The sequence below is a fragment of the Mus musculus genome, chromosome 10 (genome assembly GCF_000001635.26).
Source record: "Mus musculus strain C57BL/6J chromosome 10, GRCm38.p6 C57BL/6J".
NCBI lineage: Eukaryota > Metazoa > Chordata > Mammalia > Rodentia > Muridae > Mus > Mus musculus.
Window position 1 is genome coordinate 42,234,921 of NC_000076.6, and position 12,494 is coordinate 42,247,414.

The following is a 12,494-nucleotide window of genomic DNA, read 5'->3' on the forward strand; positions in this document are numbered from 1 at the left end:
AACAAGGCAGAGGCTGCCAGTGGGATTGAACAGCACCAGGAAAACCAAGTGGACTCAGGCATCACCAGCTCTTAACTCAGAGACACAAGCAGATAAGGAAGTCAGGCACAGAGCTGGCAGTCACCGATCATATACTCCCAAGCGAACCTGACCAACCTGACAAACATTCAACATGACAGGCCACGCTAAGCCATGAAGCCAACCTCTATAAATTTAAAAATACTGAAATGGCAAACAAATAGGTTCTTTTGTTTTTTATTTTTTTGGTTTTTCAAGACAGGGTTTCTCTGTGACGCCCTGGCTATCCTGAAACTCACCGTGTAGATCAGGCTGGCCTTGAACTCAGAGATCCCTCAAAGGTGTGTGCCACTACCACCTGGCGCGAGTAAGCTCTTTAACCATAAATACTTAGGCTAGGAAACAAAACAACTAAAGGGTATCTGGAAAGCCTTCCAATTAGAAATTAATTCACTTCTGAGAGAGTTCATGAATTAAAGAAGAAGTCATTGGTAAGTTAGAAATCGTTTTTGAACTGGAGGTGAAAGAACGAGCAAGCATGCTGAGGGCGTGGCTTTGTGACAAAGAGCTTGCTCAGCACTTACATGGACTGATATGGATCCCTCAGCGTGGCAAACCCACAACAACGAGCAGGTGTGGTGGTACAGGCTAGCAGCAGGAGCACCTGGGAGGCCGGGGCTAGCCTGAGCACAAAGTAAGTTCCAGTCTGATAACAGTAATATTAACAATAATGGCTGTGTAGTTTGACTAGGAGTGCTCTCCACAGGCTCATATATTCCAATGCTTAGGAGTGTGGCACTAGGAAGTGTGGCCTTGTTGGGTAGGTGGGCTTTGGCATTCCAAAAGCCTACGCCAGGCCCAGTGTCCTTTCTCTTTACTCACTCAGTAGACCAGGCAGGCATTGAACTCAGACATCCACCTGCCTCTGCGTCCCTGGAGCTGAGCGCAAAGGTATGTGCTACCACGACAGGCTCTCTATGCCTATAAATTTGATAACAGATGATACAGAATAATCCCTTTAAAAATGAGAACTATCAGAATTCACTACAAAAGAAAACTAAGTAACAGCAGCACTGTATTAAACACGTGGCTGGAAATGACAATTTTCAAATAATATGTATAACAACATAAACACATAAACAAAGTTCTGGGCCAGTGAGATGATTCAGTGGGTAAGCCTGGCAGCCCAAGTTCCAGTCCCCAGATGAACAAACTTCCAAAAGTTACTCTCTGACCTACACACACACTCACACAGGCACGCACACACACACACTCCACACACACACTCCACACACACTCACACACACTCACACACTCACACTCCACACAACTCACACTCACTCACTCTCACACACTCACTCACACACACACACATACATACACTCACACACACACATACATACACTCACACACTCACACACATACATACACTCACACACTGTGAAGCACAAGCATTGTACCCAGGCCTACATCCATATAACCGCACACAAAACAAACAAAAATTATAAATCTTTGGATACATCTTTAAAAATATGTGAGACTTACACTCTAAATATATTAAAAAACAAAGAAGTTTACTTGAGTAGATCTAGATTCTTATTTAAATATTAAAATTAGCTCCAAATGGAAGAGAGACATCTAAGAGCTAAAAGTATTTGGGAAAAAGAAAGCTGTGACCATAGAGGAGTCCAACATTTCTAAAACAGAGCAGCAAAGCAACCCGGACAGAACCTAAAGTCTGTTCTCCAAAACGAACAAGCAAGCCAGGCACTTGGGGGTGGAGGCAGGAGAATCAGGAGTTCAAGGCCACTCTCTGGATACTTCAAAATCCAAAACAATAACAAAACATTTCAGACCAATAGGACAAAAACTTACTTTTAACAAAAATAATTTGTGTTCAAATTAAGGAATAATGAATTCCTAATAACTAAAACCATGTGTGAACCAAACCATTTTAAAAAGGCTTTAGAGTAACATGAACCCAAGCAATTAGAAGGCTGAGACCAAAGGGGTCAGGCTCAATGCCAGTCTGGGTCACATAAGGAGCCTCTTCCTAACAACGACAACGACAACAACAACGACGACGAGGTAAAAGCCTTCAATAGAGTCTTCACTGTAAGGAAGATATATAAATTACAAAGAATATAATAAATAAGCAGGCCAGCGAGGCGGCCCAAGGCTCATGGCCCTGAGTTTTACCTCTGGAAGCACACAGGAGGAGAGAACTAACTGTCCTCAGACTTCCATATCTGCGGGCGCGCACGCGCACGCACACACACACACACACACACACACACACACGAAGTTTAAAGATCTTTAACTTTAACAGATATTCAGCAAATGCAAACCAAAATCTGCAGCATGACATCTACCACCCCAAACACTACACTTAATGGAGGAGTGTGCCAAGAATGGTAAATGTGGAAAGACGGCAGGGCATGGTCTGCACTGCTCTGGAAGAGGCGGGTGGTATCTCAAGAACACATGCTGTGCCTACAGCTCAGCAATCTTACAGCCAGAGACTTATTCCCCCTAAATGAATACATATCCGTAAGTGTTCATAGGAACGCACAGCGATAAAAAGCTCCAACTTAGTCCAATGCCGTGTACTGATGGATGAATGAATGGACAGAGCACACTGGTGAGTTATACAATGGAATATCCTAAGATGGCATACTTCTTAGCCATTAAGAATAGTCTACTGATAAAAGGCATGGGTGAATCCCAAACACTCTACATGGGGTGAAAACTGTTACCACAAAGAGCTACACAGAGGATGACTACATCTGTGTGAAATTCTAGAAAGGCACGCAGTAGCTTAGCAGCTGCCAGACTCCAGGCAGCAGGAGGGCACTGACAGAAGACAGACAGACAGACAGCTAGAAATGTTTGCCATGTTCATATCATAACTGTAACCTTACTTATGCCACCTTCTACTTTGCAGAACTCAAATTGTAACCCGAGTGGTGGCGCACGCCTTTAGTCCCAGCACTTGGGAGGCAGAGGCAAGTGGATCTCTATGTGTAGGAGGCCAGCCTGGTCTACATAAGGAGTTCAAGGACAGCCAGGGCTACACAGAGAAACCTTGTCTCAGAAAACAGCAAAACAAAAACAAGACAAAACTCATGTTGTATCCTTGAATTGGTTGTTTTCAAATTATAACTTCATAAATCTGATTAAAATTGTTGACACTGGTAGACTTCCAAACATATTGCTTTCATTAAAAAAGAAAAGCAATTTTATTTCACTGTAGTATTATCCAAATGCCTCAAAACCAGCCAACTTGTTAAGGAAACACCTTTAACCTTTACAAGAGATGGAGGACGGAGCCGCTGTGACATACACAAGTGCTAGACATACGTGGGGCTGCTTCCCCAGCTCTTTAAACTCCCTTACAGGCTTCAGAGGATGCCACACAACTGATAGCTACTCGCAAAGCCAGAGAATGTAGTCTTTCTTTAAAAACAAAACAGCACACACACAGACGCCATTCTTTCCCTCCGACTCCCAGCACAAAGGTGGAGGCTCAACCCATTAGGCCGAGAGGACCAGTCTTGTGACTCAATTATACTCAAGGACACTTCTGATTCTTTTAAGCCTCTTGTATGGCAGGTTTCCCTGGCTATTCATTGTGAACTCCTAGACTGGATAGCAGTTAGAATGACAGCCACTTCACAGGTCTCTTAGATTCACCCCTTTGTAAAATTCTATGTGTGCATGTTTGTGTTATGTATAAATAAACTGATAGTAAAGATTACTGATTCTCCAACAGAAGAACCAATACATCACAAACCCACTAATCCTTGCCCTATTAGAGCAATTCATTTAAAATACCCAGTATTGTCTTTATAAGGGAGGGACACACATAAAGAGCAGAAAGTCTCGCTGCTGCTAAGTAAATATGTACAAACAAGCCTGCAATAAAGTCATCAGTCAAGAAAGTTAGGAAGTTTCTTTACATCCTTTTATAAGAGTGTGTGTGTGTGTGTGTGTGTGTGTGTGTGTGTGCGTGCGTGTGTAAGAGAGACAGACAGATACACAGAGAGAAGAGGGATGGGTTAGTCTTCAATCTCCTAAATTCAATGAAAGGACTCTGACCTACCCAAGGAGCCCTGTGCTAAGTTACCATTCCCTAGTGTTGTCATGCTAAGAGTCCATTCAAGTGTGTGTTGCTAAGCCCAAGGTTACAGCTGAAGGATTAGAGACGGATGCCCACGAGGGAAGCATGCTCTGAAGCAGCAAGCAGGGCAAGGGCAAACATCAGACTGCATTCCAGATGAGGGGAGCCGGTGGGGGCCAGGGAGCTGACCTGAAACACCAGTGCCCTTGTGCAGAAGATCCACAGCACTGCACAGCAATGTGGAAAGACGAGAACTCGCTTGCCCACCTGGTACCAGCCTGGCCGCTTCTTACCACTACCTGCAGTCTCCAAGCTGCATTCTCACCCACACCTTGAGAAGCCACAGCTAGAGCAACTAGTACTTTGGAATCAGGTCCAAAGATGCCCAGCCTCAAAACAGCGAACACTGGACTGGAAGTCATCATGCTGGCTCCTCTCCAGATCCGCGGTGGACAGTACTCCAGGAGCCACCAAAATCATCTGTACCCCCGTCATCTAGAAACCATCAACTCCTGAGAGCTTGTTAGTCTCTTGGTTGGCAATGAAACAAAACAAGGTCTTTTAGAAGTGTTTTGGGGATTCACCATTCATTTTTGGGGGTGAGGAAGGCTAAAAATAGCAAGGCTTAGCGATAATCCATTTACTCGGCTTACCAGTTATCAAGCAGTGCTCTATAGAATGTGGATGACAAGGAGCTGATCTTACAGACAGTGAGAACTAATCTCCAGCAACCTCTTCTGCATCACGTACATGTGCATTTGGATTAAAAAGAAACCAACCAAAGCTATCCTTCACAGCCTGAGGTCTAGCTAGCACGCCCAGGGAGCTGGCAGCAGCACATGGCCCATGCCTCGGCCTTCTGTTGTTTTAGGTTTTATTTTACATGTGTGAGTGTTTTGTCTGTCTGTATGTACATGCACCACGGGTATGCCTGGTGCCCACAAAGATCAGAAGGAGGCAATGGATCACAGCTGGCTGTGGGTCACCACGTGGGTGCTGGGAACCGAACCAGGGTCTTCTGCGAGTGCAATGCTCCCAACTGCTGAGCCATCTCTCCAACCCGTGGCTACCTCAGTTTTAACAAAGAGCCATGCTCTATACTGCTGCACATAAACTGCTCAGGCAACAGATGAGGGGAGGGGGATCGGTCCTATTTCTCTTCAGAAAGAGTTTACTATTAGAAATGCTAAGTCTACTGAAGGATCCAGAGCATCTGTAAACTGTTTCTCACCTACACACGATGCACTGGCTAGCTTGTAGGACAGAGCCCATTTCTATGAGGGTACTTTTGCTTCTGGATTTTGTTCTGAGGGAGAAACTTTCGTCTGGCTGCAGCACCCCTTTGACATCCTACTTCTACAACTGTACTCTGGTCCATGTTCTATTTCCCTCTGGAAACATGGAAAAAAAGAGAACCCCCAGACAGAAATGAGCTCTTTAGTCAGAACTACTTGCAGGTCAGAAACGAGTTCTGAGAGACAATTCTCAATGATTTTTAAATGGTAATATGCCACTTAGATTACCCAAACACCAGCTTTCTATGAGACAGAAACTAGGTATATTGCACCATCCACCCCGTTCTGAGGCAGGACCTTACTCTGTAGCCTTGAACTCTTTGACATCCCCCTGCCTCAGTCACTGGAGATTACAGTCGAACGTGAAACAGAGAAATCTGAATGTGTCTTACATAGACCGAGAGGGTCTACTGCTGATGCATACAAGGAGACTCTTCACCTTGCATCTGCAGCTACAGGACATGTGTTCCCGACCTAGGGTGGGGGTATGTGTATTGGGGTGGGGCGGGGGCTACCTTTTCTCTCTAATAGAATCCTTGTGCTTAGAACCTGACAGATGGTAAGCATCAGTAGATATTAAATAAATACATTTTCTACTTAGCTTCTAAGGTGAAGCATTATATATCTAATCCATGAACCCCTAAAGGGAGGGTGTGGCTTCTATACCACTATTTTCAGATAATCGAAAAATAGACTTGACACCGTGTACTTTACAAACTGAGTAGAATTTACCCACAATCATCCGATCATCTGAAAAGAGACATATTAAGTTAGAAACATGCACATTTTGCAATTCCAATTTCCTTTCCACAAAGGCACCAAAAAAAGGCAAGCAAGCCTCTCACGGAGGAAAGCAGACCGTGCCCCGTGGGGGTTCAGTGAACAACAAACATCCCTTCATCTCCACACACCCTGTCAGGTACGGAACACCAAACACACACGTTAACAACTAAAAGCCCATCAATTCTGAGTTCTGTGACTCTGAGAACCAGCGACAATACCAGGCTTCTAAGAACTCTTGATAGTCCCAGAATTCAGTTGACTTTTAAGCTTAAGAAAACAAATTTTAAAAACCAACATAGACACCTGCTGGCTAAACCGGCATTGTCTTCTGCAAAGATTCCCAACTTCTTTACCTCCTGCCGCTCTCTGGGACCCCCACATCCCAGGCTGGTCTCTATGTTACCAAGGATGACCTTGAATTTCTAATCCTTCTGCCTCTACCTCCCGTGTATGTGTCACCATGTCCAATTTAAGGTGGTGCCTCAAGGCCAGAGTTTAACGCCTGTTGCAAAGCCCACTGACTGAGCAGCACCCTCAGTCCAGAATGCTATGCAACCCCAACATGAATAAAATCGCAGGCAACGGTGCCTAAAGGGCCAGTGTGGATGCAGCTCTTAAACTGCCATGTGCTGAAGGTGACTGAAATACACATCCCCACAGTCTCCTATTTGTGACTGGTCACTAAGCCTTAAAGTGGAGCAGGCTGGTAAAACTTCAAGAAAGCTTTCTGTCTCTTCTGAATTCTGTTCTACCAGTGGCCCTGTGAGTCAGGATTCCAGAGCCTGGGGTGAGAGGCAGGGATATCACAATTGCAGGGAACTGATTACTATGCAGAGAACACTACCCTCGGAGGAGGCAGCCTTGCCAATGATCTGCTCTTGCAAAGAGGAGCCAGGGCGGTGTGCAGCAGTGAAGGAGGCCATGAGGTGGTCCGCAGAGAGTGGCAAAGGAAAGCCTTCCTCTCCAGCTTCTGGATCCACGGTCATCACTAAGAGTCTCCAGCACAGGACTCCAGCCTTCAAGCTCCCCAGAAAACTCTGTCTCTTCTCTCACTCAGTGCCACCTTTTCAAATGTATGCTTTGATCCATGCAAAACTAACTTGTGGCACTATCTTAATTTTCTTTATGCTGTTCACAAGCCCTCCCCTCCCCTCCCCCAAACCAGTAACCATTTGCAATATCATACACTCTTAGTATAGGCTTAAACAGCTTTTGTGGTCTTGGAAGCGATTTGAAGGCATCTCCTTTTACAGGGTAGTTGGCCTTATGACTTCTCCCTTTGGTCTCATTCAAGTTTACTGTGTGTATGCTAATCTGCCTCCTGCTGGACAGACAGACAAGACACATACGGACACACACACACACACACACACACACACACGGACACGGACACACACAGCCCTTGCTTCAGGGCTTTGTGACTGGTAGTCAGGAGGATCTGACCCATGATTCAATGGCTGTGTTTCTTGCTCTGAGAAATACGCAGCTCTCGGGTGCAGATTATAAACAGTGTCTATAAACAATACAGGAGTACCTCACCCATCTGAGTATAAACAAAAGGATCCTGTAATAAAACATGACTTCACTGATTTCAACGAAAAAGTTGGTTTGGCCAAAGACCAGTCATAATCAGGAACTCAAACAGGGCAGGAATCTAGAGGCAGGAGCTGATGTAGACATGATGGAGGAGTGTTGCTTACTGGCTTGCTTTTCATGGCTTGCTCATCTGCCTTCTTACAGAACCCAGGACCACCTGCCCTAGAGCAAACCCACCCACAACAGCTCAAACGCTCCCACATCTACCACTAACTAAGAAAATGTCCCACCGGCCAATCTTACAGAGGCATTTTTCTCAATTGCTGTTCCTTTTTCCAGACAGGCCTAGTTTGGTGTTAGGTCAACAAAACCAACCAGTGTCGTCATCCTCGGTGCCACCTTCTTTCAGGGTGGCTTAAGAATCAGCCCCTCAACCAAGTTCTTGGTCAACTAGTTCTTATCCTTATTCTCACAGGCATTTTAAAGATCATTGCGTGTGTGTGTGTGTGTGTGTGTGTGTGTGTGTGTGTGATACAGATAAATTTTTATTTCAAAATCAAGACTGAGCATGAACCTTAAAGTTAAACATTCAAGACTCATCTACTGACTAGCCGGTCTGAGAAAGACAACATAGGCACTATTATCTCAAAGTGCCAAAATGGCACCCCTCTCCCTGATTAGCAGTTTCTCCTCGGAATCCTCTTTATGTCAAAAGTTATGTTTTGGAAATCAGACTCAAGAATGACCATCTTGATATGCAATAGTATTTTCTTTCCTAGGCCCAAACTCTAAAAAGTGTTCTAGACCCTGGGCTGTTCTTATCAACCAGTGCTGTGAATCAGAAAAAGATGTCCTCCCGAGTCAGTGACCAGTTAGCATGGGTGACAGTTACTTCAACTGCTTGAGTAACAGCAATCATCAATGGAGTTTTAGCTAGGACATACAGAAAGTACTGAAGTGGCTTAATGAACAAGAGTTTATCAACTTTAAATGGGAAGCTGGGGTGCAGCTGGGCCAGTCACGTGTGCGCCTGGTATACATGAAGCTCTGCGTTCAATCCCCAGTATGACCATCAACTGGATGTACTGGTGCATGCCTACAATCCCACCACTTAGGAGGTAAAGTGGGAGGTCGTTTTTGGTTACAGGGGGAGGTTGAAGTCGGTCTGGGCCATGAGATCATCTCAAAAAACAAACCTGAGAGAAGAAAGGGCAGGTTCTGCCCGTCCATTTATTTGGAAGAACGGTCTTTCTTTGTTCTAGAATGGAACTGGTTTAGAGAGAGCAGTCTCCTCTAAAGTCATCCTATCTCCAGTTAGAATGATGACATTTCCTGATGTCTCAGTACGGCACCATGAGAAGAGGAGGAGGCAAACAGACCGAGGAGGCGGAGCACCGGGATGGGAATGAGTTCTGTCTTGTTGGATATAACAAGCTGAGGACAGAGCCAGCCGGCAGAGGGAGAGGGGAGAGCGCTTACTGTAGGCTATGCCTTCAAACACCACCCAACTGTAGTATCAGGCACAGACAGTCAGCTACCCACATCTGGCATTGCTGGAAGCCATATGCCTACTGAACCATTCCATAAATGGGAGCCTTCCTAGCGCACACTTTAGAGTTCTTTCCCTGAATCTACTTCCATAGTGAATTTCCAGTAAGTCAATCACCATAGAACATGTATCATGCCCCACCCCAATCTGTACAGCCCCAAACTTTCTGGAATTATACTTCTAATTCATTCTGTATTTAATCTTGCTCAGGAGAAAACTTTAGTTTGTTTTCATTCCTACTTCCCATCAGCCCTCTGCACAGACAGCTGGTGCTGTCACCAGTGTGTGGCCCATGTGGTCAGTGTGCCCGGTCCTCCTCCTGTGCCTCAGTTGACTTTATCACTGAGTAACTGCTTGTTAATCCCCTGTCACCCCCATGCTGCAGAGGTCCTTATCAGCGGAGCTGAGCAGCAGGAGTCAGCAGAACCTGGCCAATCTAGACCCTCGGCTGAGTCACCCAAGCTTCCCCAGTTGTCTAGGACAGGAAGACTGGGAGAAGCAAGAGGTCCCCACCCCACACTGGGAGGAAGACTTGTCACTGAATCCAGAAGAGGGGTGTTCCCCAAACTGAGCAGCAGGGAACCTCAAACTGTAATATGAAACAGGGGTTCTATTTTTTTAGGTAGTCTTGCTTGTTTCAGGCTGAATATTCATCAGTTTGCTTTAGCAATGACGACTTTAGGGAAGACAAATAATGTCTTAGTATCAGCAAAGGAGAAATAACTATTTTTTTCTTAAATCTGAAGTATGAATTCTAATTTTGGTTGCTCCTCTGTACTCTGGTAGATGGCATGTGATGGACTGACACATCTCAAGAGTCAGGCAGCCCTAGGAGCCTATTAAAAATTAGAGAAACACGAGGTTCCTGAAGTGGCTCACGGCCAACTTTATGAGCTGTCGCTGGACTTGGCCACACACAGTCTACAGAGTCAGTCACAAAAGCCTGCAGGATATCTACATTAAAAAAAAAATCTTCAAACACATGAAAAATTGTCTTGCAGCTTAATTTAGCCCGAGAACCCCACAATGCCACAATCATTACCCAGAAGGCCTTGAGCCCTGCATTTAATGAGGATGGAGAAGCCACCATTGCTCCTCACTGCTCAACTGAACACACTAAGGTTCTGGTTCTCTCACCTTCACGTACAGTAAGAACTTACACAACCCAAGTCGCTTACATAACCCAGTGGCAGCAAGCAGTTCCTCCCTGCAGGGCTCCTATGTTCTCCATCTCTGATCCTGGCGCTTCTCTTTTGAGGAGTCAGGTCTCTCACAGAAGGGTCTTCCAGTTGGAAAGGACTCCAGTGACCTAGCCCAGCATTTCATTTCCTTAATAGCTTTCATTTCTGCTAGTTTTCTGCCCCACCCCAACCCCAAATCCTTTCAACCTGTTGGGAATATGCTACATTAAATTTTACAAAACCAATTTCTTTGCTGCAGGACTTGGCCCGGCTTCCATCCCAGCTGCCAATCACCTCAAAGCTCCTGTGGCATGACTTAAGAGTTATTTTCCATACTCATTCATAACACAGATCACTTTTTAAATAAAATCGGTAATTGGACTAATATTCTTAGAGAGTCCCTCGAAATGCCCATCACTGCACCTACAGAAAGACATCTGTTGGTCTTCCTGTCCTCTTGGCACTCACCTCTAACTTCCTCTCCTTACTTCACCCCTCCAATCTGCTCTGCAAATACTGTTTTCTTCCCTGCTAACAAATACACTTGATGGGGGTTCATTCATCAACCCCCAACCTATCAAGTAACCTGGACATTTTCTGTTATAGCTCAGGAGACCACATTCCTAGTTTTGCTTTGACTATTTTTCTTCTAAACTTTATATACTTAACAAGGAGTCCATGAATGATACAGAGTCTGCAGCCCCTGGAATCATAGGCAAATCATATACAAAACGTGCTTGTGGTCACACAGTTTCTTAAGACTGTTTTTAAAAACGGTTTTAAGACATAGCCAGTCCAACAGGGTCCCCAATAAAGGAGCTAGAGAAAGCACCCAAGGATCTGAAGGGGTTTGCAGCCCCATAGGAGGAACAACAATATGAACTACCCAGTACCCCCAGAGCTCCCAGGGACTAAGCCACCAACTCAAGAAAACACATCCTAAGCTTGGGAGGCATTCTTCCAAGTAAAGGAAGACCTTAGGAAAGAAAACCAAGGACAGGATGGCAGGCTTAAACAGAGAGAAGGGAGCAGCCAGACCTGGGAGAGGAACCGGGACTAACAGCACAAAGATACCTTACATGGATCTTCAAGCATTTGTCCCCTCTTAATGCAAAGTCAATGCCTAGCAAAATTATGATGCTTGTCCCTAACAATATAACAGGGCAAGAGGCAACGCCATGTCCTATCCCTAACACTGTGAACAAAAGCCAAGCACAGCAGGACATGGCTATAACCTTGGCACACGGCAGGAGGTCAGGAGTGTGGGGTGGGGTTGAGAAGGTAAGCCAGTAAGCAGCAAGCCACTGGAAGGCCACTCACCCCCATGCAGAGAGGCATGCTGGGAAGGAGAGGGAAGGCCCTCAGGCAAGGTCTCCAGCACTAGGCCTTGTCAATGAACTGCCTTCCCTCCAGAAAAATACACTTCGGTGAGAAAGAGAAAACAGTAAAAATTACAGGACTATAAAAACTTCCTTAAATAGCTTCAATTGGGGGGGGGGGGTCCTTTGGAACCTACTGGTTTTCATTAGGCCCTTATAAAACAAAACCTCAGGTTGTATTTCATGCAAAACAATGGACGCGCTTAGAAAATTAATACAACATGATAGGCATCAATGTTTTTAGCGTGACTGTTTAAATTTAGCTCAAGTTCAAGAACGAGAGGTGAGTGTTACAAGAAATCTCTTTGCACTCTCCCTCCTTTAGAAACATTTCCAGTATTCCTGAAAAATCAATGTACATTTCACAGCTCTACCTAAAAACACTGTGATCATACTCATGGACGCAGCAGAGAGGCTATGGTTTTGGACTCACCAGCTTGTAACTAGACAAGGGTTTGCAAACCCCAGCTACTTAGGGGAGAGGAGGAGGCAGGGGTGTGGCCCAGAAAAAGATATCTGCCCTTGAATAGCTTCACATATCAGAGCAACAAGCTGTTCTCTTTGCCGGCAGTGCTGTCCGTCCGGAGACTCTCTATGAAAACACCTTAGATTATAAGTGACTGTGACAAATTA

The 12,494-nt window shown here is 45.2% G+C and overlaps 1 protein-coding gene across 2 annotated transcripts in view; it reads right to left on the reverse strand.

Moving 5' to 3' along the window:
- The window catches only part of Foxo3 (forkhead box O3), a 94,851-nt gene that overhangs the window by 53,076 nt on the left and 29,281 nt on the right, over nucleotides 1–12,494 (reverse strand). The gene's annotated exons all lie outside the window — the stretch shown is intronic.